The sequence below is a fragment of the Staurois parvus genome, unplaced genomic scaffold (genome assembly GCF_062004578.1).
Source record: "Staurois parvus isolate SC_StPar_1 unplaced genomic scaffold, SC_StPar_1.0 ptg000249l, whole genome shotgun sequence".
In the NCBI taxonomy this organism is placed as follows: domain Eukaryota; kingdom Metazoa; phylum Chordata; class Amphibia; order Anura; family Ranidae; genus Staurois; species Staurois parvus.
Genome location: NW_028318045.1, coordinates 12181669 through 12197362, shown reverse-complemented (window position 1 = coordinate 12197362; position 15694 = coordinate 12181669). Strand labels below are relative to the sequence as shown.

General features: G+C 50.5%; 1 pseudogene; it reads left to right on the top strand.

Annotated features, from left to right (window-relative positions):
• Positions 1-14238: 14238 nt before the first annotated feature.
• Positions 14239-15017, top strand: LOC149459782 (uncharacterized; annotated as a pseudogene).
• Positions 15018-15694: the final 677 nt, after the last annotated feature.

Genomic DNA, 15694 nt, shown 5'->3' with positions numbered 1-15694 from the left:
CTGCACTCTGTACGAAACGCACTACTGAATCCTGCACTCTGTACGTAACGCACGCCTGAATCCTGCACTCTGTATGAAATGCACTCCCGAATCCTGCACTCTGTACATAACGCACTCCTGAATCCTGCACTCTGTACGTAATGCACTCCTGAATCCTGCACTCTGTACGAAATGCACTCCCGAATCCTGCACTCTGTACGTAACGCACTCCTGAATCCTGCACTCTGTACGAAACGCACTCCCGAATCCTGCACTCTGTACGTAACGCACGCCTGAATCCTGCACTCTGTACGTAATGCACTGCTAAATCCTGCACTCTGTAGGTAATGCACTCCTAAATCCTGCACTCTGTACGTAATGCACTCCTGAATTCTGCACTCTGTATGGAACGCACTCCTGAATCCTGCACTCTATACGTAACACATCCATGAACCCTGCACTCTGTACGGAACACATTTCTGAATCCTGCACTCTATGTAACACATTTCTGAATCCTGCACTCTTTGCGTAACACATTCCTAAATCCTGCACTCTATACGAAATGCACTCCCGAATCCTGCACTCTGTATGAAACGCACTCCTGAATCCTGCACTCTGTACGAAATGCACTCCCGAATCCTGCATTCTGTACATAACGCACTCCTGAATCCTGCATTCTGTACATAACGCACTCCTGAATCCTGCACTCTGTATGGAACGCACTCCTGAATCCTGCACTCTGTACGAAATGCACTCCCGAATCCTGCACTCTGTACATAACGCACTCCTGAATCCTGCACTCTGTACATAACGCACTCCTGAATCCTGCACTCTGTACGAAATGCACTCCCGAATCCTGCACTCTGTACGAAACGCACTCCCGAATCCTGCACTCTGTACGTAACGCACTCCTGAATCCTGCACTCTGTACGAAACGCACTACCAAATCCTGCGCTCTGTACGTAACGCACGTCTGAATCCTGCACTCTGTACGAAACGCACTCCTGAATCCTGCACTCTGTACGAAATGCACTCCCGAATCCTGCACTCTGTACGTAACGCACTCCTGAATCCTGCACTCTGTACGAAACGCACTACAGAATCCTGCACTCTGTACGAAATGCACTCCCGAATCCTGCACTCTGTACATAACGCACTCCTGAATCCTGCACTCTGTACGTAACGCACTCCTGAATCCTGCACTCTGTACGTAATGCACTCCTGAATCCTGCACTCTGTACGTAATGCACTGCTAAATCCTGCACTCTGTACGTAATGCACTCCTAAATCCTGCACTCTGTACGGAACACATTTCTGAATCCTGCACTCTACGTAACACATTTCTGAATCCTGCACTCTACGTAACACATTCCTGAATCCTGAACTCTGTACGTAACGCACTCCTGAACCCTGCACTCTGTATGAAACGCACTACCGAATCCTGCACTCTGTACGTAATGCACTCCCGAATCCTGCACTCTGTACGAAATGCACTCCCGAATCCTGCACTCTGTACATAACGCACTCCTGAATCCTGCACTCTGTATGTAACGCACTCCTGAATCCTGCACTCTGTATGGAACGCACTCCTGAATCCTGCACTCTATACGGAACACATTTCTGAATCCTGCACTCTACGTAACACATTTCTGAATCCTGCACTCTACGTAACACATTTCTGAATCCTGCACTCTTTGCGTAACACATTTCTGAATCCTGCACTCTTTACGTAACACATTCCTAAATCCTGCACTCTGTACGAAATGCACTCCCGAATCCTGCACTCTGTACGAAACGCACTCCTGAATCCTGCACTCTGTACGAAATGCACTCCCGAATCCTGCACTCTGTACATAACGCACTCCTGAATCCTGCACTCTGTACATAACGCACTCCTGAATCCTGCACTCTATACGTAACACAGCAATGATTCCTGCACTCTGTACGGAACACATTTCTGAATCCTGCACTCTACGTAACACATTTCTGAATCCTGCACTCTTTACGTAACACATTTCTGAATCCTGCACTCTTTACGTAACACATTCCTAAATCCTGCACTCTGTACGTAACACATTCCTGAATCCTGCACTCTGTACGTAACACATTCCTGAATCCTGAACTCTGCACATAGCGCACTCCTGAATCCTGCACTCTGTATGAAACCCATTCCTGAATCCTGCACCCTGCACTCTGTACGAAATGCACTCCCGAATCCTGCACTCTGTACGTAACGCACTCCTGAATCCTGCACTCTGTACAAAACGCACTACCGAATCCTGCACTCTGTACGTAACGCACTCCCGAATCCTGCACTCTGTACATAACGCACTCCTGAATCCTGCACTCTGTACGTAACGCACTCCTGAATCCTGCACTCTGTATGTAATGCACTCCTAAATCCTGCACTCTGTACGAAATGCACTCCCGAATCCTGCACTCTGTACGAAACGCACTCCTGAATCCTGCACTCTGTACGAAATGCACTCCCGAATCCTGCACTCTGTACATAACGCACTCCTGAATCCTGCACTCTGTACATAACGCACTCCTGAATCCTGCACTCTGTATGGAACGCACTCCTGAATCCTGCACTCTGTACGAAATGCACTCCCGAATCCTGCACTCTGTACATAACGCACTCCTGAATCCTGCACTCTGTACGAAACGCACTACCGAATCCTGCACTCTGTACGTAACGCACTCCCGAATCCTGCACTCTGTACATAACGCACTCCTGAATCCTGCACTCTGTACGTAACGCACTCCTGAATCCTGCACTCTGTACGTAATGCACTCCTAAATCCTGCACTCTGTACGTAATGCACTCCTAAATCCTGCACTCTGTACAAAATGAACTCCCGAATCCTGCACCCTGTACGAAACGCACTCCTAAATCCTGCACTCTGTACAAAATGAACTCCCGAATCCTGCACTCTGTGTGAAATGCACTCCCGAATCCTGCACTCTGTACATAGCGCACTCCTGAATCCTGCACTCTGTACAAAATGCACTCCCGAATCCTGCACTCTGTACGAAACGCACTCCTGAATCCTGCACTCTGTACGAAACGCACTCCTGAATCCTGCACTCTGTACGAAACGCACTCCTGAATCCTGCACTCTGTACGAAACACACTCCCGAATCCTGCACTCTGTACGTAACGCACTCCTGAATCCTGCACTCTGTACGAAACGCACTACCGAATCCTGCACTCTGTACGTAACGCACGCCTGAATCCTGCACTCTGTACGAAACGCACTCCTGAATCCTGCACTCTGTACGAAATGCACTCCCGAATCCTGCACTCTGTACGTAACGCACTCCTGAATCCTGCACTCTGTACGAAACGCACTACCGAATCCTGCACTCTGTACGCAACGCACGCCTGAATCCTGCACTCTGTACGAAATGCACTCCCGAATCCTGCACTCTGTACATAACGCACTCCTGAATCCTGCACTCTGTACGTAACGCACTCCTGAATCCTGCACTCTGTACGTAATGCACTCCTGAATCCTGGACTCTGTACGTAATGCACTGCTAAATCCTGCACTCTGTACGTAATGCACTCCTAAATCCTGCACTCTGTACGGAACACATTTCTGAATCCTGCACTCTACGTAACACATTTCTGAATCCTGCACTCTTTACGTAACACATTCCTGAATCCTGCACTCTGTACGTAACACATTCCTGAATCCTGCACTCTTTATGTAACACATTCCTAAATCCTGCACTCTGTACGTAACACATTCCTGAATCCTGCACTCTGTACATAACACATTCCTGATTCCTGCACTCTTTATGTAACACATTCCTAAATCCTGCACTCTGTACGTAACACATTCCTGAATCCTGCACTCTGTACATAACACATTCCTGAATCCTGCACTCTGTACGTAACACATTCCTGAATCCTGAACTCTGCACATAGCGCACTCCTGAATCCTGCACTCTGTATGAAACCCATTCCTGCATCCTGCACCCTGCACTCTGTACGAAATGCACTCCTGAATCCTGCACTCTGTACGTAACGCACTCCTGAATCCTGCACTCTGTACGAAACGCACTACCGAATCCTGCACTCTGTACGTAACGCACGCCTGAATCCTGCACTCTGTATGAAATGCACTCCCGAATCCTGCACTCTGTACATAACGCACTCCTGAATCCTGCACTCTGTACGTAATGCACTCCTGAATCCTGCACTCTGTACGAAATGCACTCCCGAATCCTGCACTCTGTACGTAACGCACTCCTGAATCCTGCACTCTGTACGAAACGCACTACCGAATCCTGCACTCTGTACGTAACGCACGCCTGAATCCTGCACTCTGTACGTAATGCACTGCTAAATCCTGCACTCTGTACGTAATGCACTCCTAAATCCTGCACTCTGTACGTAATGCACTCCTGAATTCTGCACTCTGTATGGAACGCACTCCTGAATCCTGCACTCTATACGTAACACATCCCTGAATCCTGCACTCTGTACGTAATGCACTCCTGAATCATGCACTCTTTACGTAACACATCCCTGAATCCTGCACTCTGTACGTAATGCACTCTTGAATCCTGCACTCTTTACGTAACACATCCCTGAATCCTGCACTCTGTACGTAATGCACTCCTGAATCCTACACTCTTTACGTAACACATCCCTGAATCCTGCACTCTGTACGTAATGCACTCCTGAATCCTGCACTCTGTACGAAACGCACTACCGAATCCTGCACTCTGTACGCAACACACGCCTGAATCCTGCACTCTGTACGAAATGCACTCCCGAATCCTGCACTCGGTACATAACGCACTCCTGAATCCTGCACTCTGTACGTAACGCACTCCTGAATCCTGCACTCTGTACGTAATGCACTCCTGAATCCTGGACTCTGTACGTAATGCACTGCTAAATCCTGCACTCTGTACGTAATGCACTCCTAAATCCTGCACTCTGTACGGAACACATTTCTGAATCCTGCACTCTACATAACACATTTCTGAATCCTGCACTCTTTACGTAACACATTCCTGAATCCTGCACTCTGTACGTAACACATTCCTGAATCCTGCACTCTTTATGTAACACATTCCTAAATCCTGCACTCTGTACGTAACACATTCCTGAATCCTGCACTCTGTACATAACACATTCCTGATTCCTGCACTCTTTATGTAACACATTCCTAAATCCTGCACTCTGTACGTAACACATTCCTGAATCCTGCACTCTGTACGTAACACATTCCTGAATCCTGAACTCTGCACATAGCGCACTCCTGAATCCTGCTCTCTGTATGAAACCCATTCCTGCATCCTGCACCCTGCACTCTGTACGAAATGCACTCCTGAATCCTGCACTCTGTACGTAACGCACTCCTGAATCCTGCACTCTGTACGAAACGCACTACCGAATCCTGCACTCTGTACGTAACGCACGCCTGAATCCTGCACTCTGTATGAAATGCACTCCCGAATCCTGCACTCTTTACGTAACACATCCCTGAATCCTGCACTCTGTACGTAATGCACTCCTGAATCCTACACTCTTTACGTAACACATCCCTGAATCCTGCACTCTGTACGTAATGCACTCCTGAATCCTGCACTCTGTACGGAACACATTCCTGAATCCTGCACTCTGTACGTAACACATTCATTAATCCTGCACTCTGTACGTAACACATTCCTGAATCCTGCCCTTTCTACATAACGCATTCCTGAATCCTACGCTCTGTACGTAATGCACTCCTGAATCCTGCACTCTGTACGAAACGCATTCCTGAATCCTGTGCTTTGTACATAACGCATTCCTGAATCTTGCACTCTGTACGTAACACATCCCTGAATCCTGCACTCTGTACGTAACGCACTCCTGAATCCTGCACTCTGTATGGAACGCATTCCTGAATCCTGCACTCTGTACGTAACGCAGTCCTGAATCCCACACTCTGTATGTAACACAGTCCTGAATCCCACACTCTGTATGTAACACATCCCTGAATCCTGCACTCTGTACGTAACGCACTCCTGAATCCTGCATTCTGTACGTAACGCAGTCCTGAATCCTGCACTCTGTATGTAACGCAGTCCTGAATCCCACACTCTGTATGTAACACATCCCTGAATCCTGCACTCTGTACGTAACGCAGTCCTGAATCCTGCACTCTGTAAGGAACGCATTCCTGAATCCTGCACTCTGTATGTAACGCACTCCTGAATCCTGCACTCTGTAAGGAACGCATTCCTGATTCCTGCACTCTGCATGAAACACACTCTTGAACCTTGCACTCTCTGCGTAAAGTATTCCTGAATTCTTCCACACTTTGCGTAACGCACTCTTCCACAGTTTGTGCAAAATCAGTTTTAATGGAATCTTTTTATTGTTTTTTTTAATGATTGTGCTGGGGATTGTGTCCATGAGACTCTGGCTTTTGGCACAGCAATCAAAGCATCTTTTACCTTTTTACCTTTTACTCTGTACGGAACACATTCCTGAATCCTTCACTCTGTACGTAACACATTCATTAATCCTGCACTCTGTACAGAACACACTCCTGAATCCTGCACTTTGTACATAACGCATTCCTGAATCCTACGCTCTGTACGTAATGCACTCCTGAATCCTGCACTCTGTACGAAACGCATTCCTGAATCCTGTGCTTTGTACGTAACGCATTCCTGAATCTTGCACTCTGTACGTAACACATCCCTGAATCCTGCACTCTGTACGTAACGCACTCCTGAATCCTGCACTCTGTAAGGAACGCATTCCTGAATCCTGCACTCTGTACGTAATGCAGTCCTGAATCCTGCACTCTGTAACACAGTCCTGAATCCCACACTCTGTATGTAACACATCCCTGAATCCTGCACTCTGTACGTAACGCACTCCTGAATCCTGCACTCTGTACATAACGCAGTCCTGAATCCTGCACTCTGTAACACAGTCCTGAATCCCACACTCTGTATGTAACACATCCCTGAATCCTGCACTCTGTACGTAATGCACTCCTGAATCCTGCACTCTGTACGTAACGCAGTCCTGAATCCTGCACTCTGTATGTAACACATCCCTGAATCCTGCACTCTGCACGTAACGCACTCCTGAATCCTGCACTCTATAAGGAACGCATTCCTGAATCCTGCACTCTGTATGTAACACAGTCCTGAATCCTGCACTCTGTACGTAACGCAGTCCTGAATCCTGTACTCGGTACATAATGCATTCCTGATTCCTGCACTCTGCATGAAACACACTCTTGAACCTTGCACTCTCTGCGTAAAGTATTCCTGAATTCTTCCACACTTTGTGTAACGCACTCTTCCACAGTTTGTGCAAAATCAGTTTTAATGGAATCTTTTTATTGTTTTTTTTAATGATTGTGCTGGGGTTTGTGTCCATGAGACTCTGGCTTTTGGCACAGCAATCAAAGCATCTTTTACCCCCGGTTCACATCTATGCAGGTGGTACCGCTAAGAATCCGCACGAAAATCCGTGCAGCCGCACCACCCGCAGAGAATTGCGGACCCGCGGGCGGGTGCCATTATTCTCAATGACAAGCAGCCCACACTGGGAAACGCAACCATTCTGGGAACCGAGGTTCCCGTGCGGGCTGCGTTTTCCAAAGTAGTGCAGGGACTTCTTTCCCTGCTTGTCATGGGCACGGGAGTCTATTCAAATGAATGGGCTCTCGTGCTCGAGCAAAACGCGGCCCGCATGGCCGCATAGGTGTGAACCAAGGGTTAGGTACAAGGAAGCCCGCGTTATATTTACTCATGCCCCTTAGGCCCCTCCCACTGTTAAGTATTTGGCTACACTCATTTTTGCCATGGTTTGAAACGCATGTCGCAGGTCACTACCTCCCTTAAGTGTCCCTCATTCCTAAGTTCAAAAGTTGGGAGGTATGATATACTGCTGATGAGAAAAGGGGTTAATCCTCTGCATTGAGTAAAAAGGATGTTTGATCCTGACTTCTCTGATCCTCCCCTTCTTCCACAGTCCCCAATCTATCTGCTGATAAAACAGAGCCTTGGGGGGCAAGCTGCTCAATTTGGTGTATACTGCTAGAGATATTTTTTTTTTTTGGGGGAGTGCATGCAGCCTCTCTAGGACAATAAGGGGAGAATGAAAACTCCTCCTACGAGCTTTAACCAGTGCTCTGCTGGACACTGAAAGATCTGTGGAGTCAGTGGTAACTTATCTGAGAGGCAGAAATTGCTCATTGCTCAAGGAACCCCTAGCAACCTCTGGAGGAACCCTAATGTTCCCTGGAACCCTGGATGAGAAACCCTAATTGAGGCTAGGTTCACACCTATGCAGTTTGCATTTGATCCGTTTCTGCAGCGCGTTTTGCGTTTTTTTTGCACATGTGTTATATGCACGTTTTTTATGTGTTTTTATGCGTTTTGTGGGGGTTTTGTTTTTTCTTGTTGCTAGGCAGATTGAAATGCATTAAAAATGCACTACGTGCTTTTCTGCAGTGTTTCCATTGAAGGCTAAAGCACCAAAAATGCAACGTTTTGCGTTTAAGGCTAGGTTCATACCTATGCAGTTAGTGTTTCTGCAGTGTTTTTTGCGGTGCGTTTTAGCACATGCGTTTTTGATGCGTTTTGATTTTATTTATTTACTTTTTTCTTGTTGCTAGGCAGATTAAAACACTGCAAAAACGCAGCAAAACGCACTACATGCTTTTCTGCAGCGTTTCCATTGAAGTCTATAGAACAAAAAACGCACCTTTTTGCGTTTAGGGTCAGTTCACACTACAAAAATGCACTCCGGATGCATTTCGGTTATGTTTTTGCTTACAGTTCACACCACGCGCAGTTCTGGTGCAGTTGTGATGCAGTTTGCTATGTTCCAGTGTGGTTCTGCGCAGAAAAAAATGCAGCAGGTTCTACTTTTTTTTCGTGCACTGGAAACTGACTGGAACTTACTGCACTGGTGTGAACTAGGGCCATTGGAATACATGGAAAAGACTGTTCATTGCATTTTTGATGCAGAAAAAAATGCACTGGACTGCATCTAGTGTAAGCTAGCCCTTAGGCCTGGTTCACACTACATACGTTTCAGTTACGTTTTTTCTGCATCCAAAACGCACAGAAAGTAGGTTATATGGTTGTCATTGTAAGGGCTCATGTACACGGGGCGCTTGGAAAACTCTTCTGAATGATGGAAACTGACTGCTGGAAAATGTAGGTTAAAAAATGTCCGTTTAGCCATGTTTGCATACTGCATTTATGCGGTGTTTAGCCACATTTATGCATGTTTGCGTTCAGAAACGTTTTTAAAAGATAACCTCAGGAGACCCTCCCAAATGCCCAGAATGCACTGAAAAATAGTACATAATTAACTATTTCAGACATTTTGAGAGGAATAGAGAGAACAGAAGTAGAGAGAGTAGCATGTGTTGAGAGCAGGGGCGGACTGACAACTCATGGGGCCCCTGGGCAATAGGGATCATGGGGCACCTGTGTCCTTGCCCGAACTAAAAAAAGCCTATGAAAAAGGTGCCAGGGGCATCTCATGGGGCCCCCTACTGACCCCGGGCCCTCAGGCAGTGCCCGAGTTTCCAAATGGTCAGTCCGCCCCTGGTTGAGATGACCTGTCTTTTCTGGTTGTATTCACTATGGATCCCATCATGAGCATAAAGTAATGCCCGTAGCGTAAATGACAGGAAAGAAGTAGCGCAGGGCAGGCATGACTAGGCCTAGAGTGGGTAAGGAAGGCTAGAAAGGGTTAAGTCAGTGCAGGGGGTTTGAAAATGTTTAGGTGGGAGCTGGTTGGTAGAGGGAGAACGTGGGTGGTCTCCTTGGCACCTTTGGGTGGGGTGGCCTGGGTGGGGGGGCGGTCATTCGGAGCTGGACGTTGGTGAGTGAGCTTCAGTGAGCTCCCCTCACACCCTACCCACGCCAGCATCATTAGGGCCTTTTCCCTGGGACAGTGGGCTGTTATGGATGGTCTGGTGGCCCAGCTGCGTGAGGCGGCAGCCTCACGTGGAATAGACTGGTTGCAGAGCCGGGTCTCTGCCTTTTTGCAGGACCCGGACTTGTCCCTTGACCCGGGCTTATCGCAGGGCCCGGGCTTACTGCCGGAGGAAGAGGGGCGGGAGCGCCCACGTGCTCGGAGGTCTCGGCCTCCGGAGCGCTTCAGCCCGGACTCCCCACCCCCCAGAGCTCAGCGCCGCATCAGGAGCCCCACACGGGACCCTCCGGCCCCGCAGGCAAGGCACTCTCTTGCCTCTGCTCGCGGGGGAGCCGGGAGGAATCCTCAGCTTCGGCGGAGCTCGGCGGGCGGGGTTTCGCACGGAGGAAGCCCCTCCCCCCCGCCCGCACGGCAACGGAGACGGGATGGTAACGGCTCCTCCACTGGCAAGGTGCATGCCAGGGAGGGAGCCCAACGTGGGAGACGGAGCGCTGCGGCTGCCGGGCTGTCCCCTGCTGCAGTTGGCGGGCCTCCTGTACGGCATGGAGCGGCAGCTCTGAAGAGGATCCAGCAGAAGGGCGGCTCTGGGCAGAGTGCTGAGGAGATCGTGACAGGACGGAGACCAGGGACATCGAGGGGCGTGGCTGGTGCCGGGCGGCGGAGTCGGCTGCGGCACGGCCCGGAGGGACCCGTGGCTCCTGGGACGGGGAGGCCATGCAGCCGTCAAGAGGAGGTCGACAGATCGGAGGGCGAGCTGTCTGAACCCGATGAGGGGGTGACAGCTGGCCGCTCTGCAGCGATGGAGTCGGGAAGCGCGGCTGATGGGACATCTCCTGGGCAGCCTGGTGAGTTCCCTATTTTATTCTCTTCTGCGCTTCGGGACCTGTTGGGGGTGGGCGGGGGCGCGGCCTCGGCGGAGAGGGATGTGGGCGTTCCCGCGTCAGGTTTAGGGGGGGGTCTCGGCGATTTGATATTCGGCCTGAGGGATTTGTTGCGGCGTTTTGAGCAGGGTGAGGGTAGGGCCCCTGGGCCTGCTTCGGCGTGGCTTCCGCCGCCGGGTGTCGGGGTCCTAGAGCAGGAGGGAGGGGACAGGCGGAGCTCGGGGGTTTCTCCCCCTCCTGGTTCTGCGCCAGGGGTGGTTACAGCGGAAACAGGTGCTCTGGTTTCTGGGGTTGTAGATGGGGGTGCTGGGGTCTCCGGGACGGTAGGCGTGGCGGACTCGGCCAAGGGTGAGGTATATGTCTGTTTTGAGGGCCCTTTGGGTGCGCACTTGCCGTCGGAGGTTCGGGAGCGGATTTGGAGAGGGGAGTATGTGGACATTTTCACACTCTTGCCTTTGGAGCGTTTTCCGTTAGATGGGTCGCGGGTTGACGAGGGTAGGCGTGAGGACGCTGAGAAGCGGCGTTTTCGTTTTATCCCGCGGACATTTGCGAATTGGATGCAGGCATTTGCGATCATGGCCAGTGTCATTGGGGAGAAGACTCCTGAGCATTGCTCAGCTCTCTTTTGTTACCTGGATGCCATTAGCGAGGCTAACAGGGTTTACGGTGGGACCGCATGGCTTCGATACGACGAGCAGTTTCGGCAGAGGCGGGCTGTTCGCCCTTCATTGCGTTGGGACCATAAGGACATTGGCCTTTGGATGCGCCTCATGACTCCCGTGCGGGCTCCCGGTTCGTTTTTTCAGTGTGGGGTCGGTGGTTCATTCTCCCCAGGACAATCGGCCTCAAAGCGTAGGGGTGTATGTTGGCAGTTCCAAGAGGGCGCGTGTCGTTTCGGGGGGTCCTGCCGTTTTAAACATGAGTGTTCAGGTTGCGGCGGCTCCCACCCTTTGTCGCGCTGTTTCAAGCGGGGTAGAGGCCTGCCCGGAGAGCATGCGAGTAAGAGGGACAACTCCGGTGAAAGTGGAAAGGATGCGGCCTTTCCTAAATAGGTGGGGTTTTCGGAGGGTTTTCGTATTCCGTGTAGTTTGACTTCGATCCCCCCTTTAGCTCGCAACTTACGGTCGGCGGTGCAGCATGCTGAGGTGGTTTCGGCGAAGTTGAGTAAGGAAGTGGGGCTGGGACGTATGGGCGGGCCGTTTTCTTGCGCTCCGTTTTCAGATCTGGTGGTTTCACCCTTGGGGGTGGTGCCCAAGAAGGAGCCGAATTCGTTCAGGTTGATTCATCACCTGTCTTTCCCCAAAGGGGGGTCGGTTAATGACGCCATCGATCCGCAGTCCTGTTCGGTGTCTTACACATCGTTTGATGCGGCAGTTTTCTGGGTTCGTCATTATGGGCGCGGTTCGCTTATGGTGAAGTCAGATATTGAGTCCGCATTTTGCTTGTTGCCGGTACATCCGGATAGTTTTCGTTTTCTGGGGTGCCATTGGCAGGGCTCGTTTTACGTTGACAAGTGCCTTCCCATGGGGTGTTCGATTTCTTGCGCTTTGTTTGAGCGGTTCAGTTCGTTCTTGGAGTGGGTGGTGCGGGATGTCTCTGGGATAAATTCGGTCATCCATTATTTGGATGATTTTCTTTGCGTGGGCCCGCCCGCTTCCAGGGTTTGCGCGGTTTTGTTGGCTACGTTGCAACACGTTGCTGACCGTTTCGGGATTCCATTGGCTTTGGACAAGACTGAGGGCTCGGCTTCAGTGATGACTTTTCTGGGCATCGTTTTGGATTCGGATGCCATGGAGTGCCGGCTGCCAGGGGAAAATTGTTAGCCCTACAAGGGGAAATTCGTGGGGTGCTGGGCAAGCGAAAAATTCAGCTACGAGCCTTGCAGTCGTTGCTGGGTAAGCTGAACTTCGCTTGTCGTATCCTGCCGATGGGGCGAGTATTTTGCCGACGGCTGGCGGCGGCGACGGCGGGTATTATTTCCCCTTTGCATTTAATTCGTTTAACTAGGGAACATCGGGAGGACTTGAGGATTTGGCATACCTTTTTGGATGACTTAACGGACGGGCGCTGTGGATGTCGGGACCAGTCAGTAATTTTGACTTAGAATTGTTCACGGATGCGGCGGCTTCCGGGGGATATGGGGCCTTTTTTAAGGGGCGGTGGAGTGCGGCTCCGTGGCCTTCTTCTTGGGCTGCGGCGGGTTTCCTTAGTAACCTGGTGCTGTTGGAACTTTTTTCGGTGGTATTGGCGGTTGAGGTTTGGGGTGAACATTTTAGGAATCAGAAGGTTAGTTTTCATTGCGACAACTTGGGGGTGGTCCAGGTCATCAACCGGGTCTCGGCTTCCTCACAACCAGTGGTTGGCTTGCTTCGCCATTTAGTGTTGCGTTGCCTGCAGCTGAACGTTTTTCTCCATGCTGTGCATCTCCCTGGGGTTGATAACATTTTGGCTGACGCTTTGTCTCGTTTTCAGTGGGACAAATTCCGAGAGTTGGCGCCGGCGGCGGAGCAACACGGGGTTCCTTGTCCCGACTGGCTGTGGGAGATTGCCTTGGGGTCGTTGCAGGTTGGATCCGGAGGTCGGTGAGTGAGGCGACATGGTCGGCATACTCGAAGGTCTGGCGAGAGTGGCGGGATTTGTTACAACAGGTCGAGATAGATCCGTGGGGCCCGGAGGTAGGGGTGGCTGTTTTGTATTTTCTGGCAAGGAACTTAGAACGGGGGGTGTCGGCTGCTGCGATGGATAGGCGGTTGGCTGACTTGGCCTTCCTCTTTAAGCTTCAAGGGTGTCGGGACTTCACGAAAGAATTTTGGGTACGACAGGCTCTTCGAGGTTACCGTAGGGCTTGTCGCAGTAAGGATTCTCATCGTCCGGTGTCCTTCGAGTTGCTAGGATCGTTGTTTGAGCATCTGCGCTGTGTTTGCTTTTCAGACTTTGAGGTGTGCTTATTTCGGGCGGCCTTTGCGGTGGCTTTCTTTGGGGCATTGCGTATTGGGGAGCTTGTCAGTCCATCCAAATCCGTTCTTGGGGGGTTGTTGGGGGATGATGTCAGGGTCTCTAGTGATTGGGTGGAGGTGTTCGTCCGTCGGTCCAAGACGGACCAATTGGGTCGTGGTGCGCGGGTGAGGTTTTTTGCCCTTCCTACATCATTAGTGTGCCCGGTGCGGGCGGTTCGTGACTTTTTGTCCCGTCGTCCGGTGGGGAGTGGCTCCTTTTTCATGCATGAGGATGGGTCCCCGTTAACTCGTTTTCAATTTGTGTCGGTTTTTCGACGCTGTTTGAAGGTTGTGGGTTTGGATGCATCTTTGTATGCTTCTCACTCGTTTCGGATTGGGGCGGCTACGGAGGCCGCCCGGTGGGGTTTGTCAGATGCGGCGGTAAAACGTATTGGTAGGTGGGATTCCCAGAGGTTTCGCTTGTACATTCGTCCGCATCTGTTGGGTTGATTAAGGTTGGATCCCGGGTTGTTGTCCCTGGGTTGGGGGGAGTTTGTCCTGTCTATGTGCCATTTTTTGTTCTGGTGGTAGTTCTTGCTCTTTTATTTCAGATGGAGCGGTGCGCCTGGTGTGGATCCTGGGGCACTCCTACGTTTTTTGGGGGGACAGGCGGGCGGATGTGAGGCCTAATGGGCGACAGTTGGGATTGACTAGACAGGAGGCTTGCGTGTGATGGATAGGTGTGCCGGGGATGTTGTGGGGTCGTGTGGTGCCTGAAGTTTGGCGTTTTGCTAGTCTGGATAGGCCACCGGATGTTCTGGTATTGCATGCGGGGGGTAATGATCTGGGAGTTCGGTCCATGCGGGAGTTGGTGAGGGACGTAAAGATGGACTTTCTGATTTTGCGGAGGGATTATCCGGACATGGTGTTGGTATGGTCGGATATGGTAGCCCGCGCCTCTTGGCGTTTGGCGCGGTCGGTGGAGCGGCTCAATAAAGCGCGGATAAAGGTCAACAAGGAGGTGGGGCGCTTTTTTATTCGGAATGGGGGGTTGGTGGTCCGGCATTTGGAGTTGGAGGTGGATACCTGGCGGTATCTGAGGAATGATGGGGTACATCTTAACGCAGTTGGGACGGATTTGTGGTCTCTGGGTTTACAGGATGGTGTGCAGAGAGCAGTCCGTTTGTGGTGGGGCACGCATGGGTAAGGGCTCACCCAGCGTGTTGTGGCGGTTTGTTGGTCTTTGGAGGCGGGTATTATCTTGAAGGTACAGAGAATGGTGTGGGACCCATCGGTGGCATGGTGTGCCCGGGGAACATTCCAGTTAACCAAGGTTTAACTGGAATGTGGTGGTGCTGCACTGCGGATGGTAAGGTTCTCTCCGAGCTGGGTGGTTGCGGCTGGAGGCCTGGTGGTATATGGGGTCCGCAGGTGCATTTCAGATAATTTGTGGATGGGGCCTTCGAAGACCAACAACAAAATTGGTATGTTTTTCTGTATAAGGAATTGGTTTGGTGTTTAAAATTGTGTGGTTAATAATAAAAGGCCACGTTGGCCATTTACTCCAAATCGGTGTCATGTTTTTATTTAAGTAAGAGTTATAGGTAAGGGGATCTGGATGAACCGATCTCTGGTGCACTAGTCATGCAGCACATTCTACCATTTTTTCCTTCACACGAAACCTGCAACTGACTGCGCTGGTGTACTGGGTCCATTTGAACACATGGAAAACGCTTTGCATGCATTTCTGATGATGAAAAAAGGCTCCGGACAGCATCTGGATATGGAACAGTTAAAAAATGCTTCTAAAAGCAAACGCTTATAAACGTGGTTAACCGAGTTTACAAGCGTTTACAAGTGTTTGAAACGCCTGTAAAATCTACTCTTGAACGCAAGTTTGGTGCATTCAAAAAAACGACTGTAAACTCAACTGCCTGTAAGCGACTGTATACAACGATGTGTAAATGGAC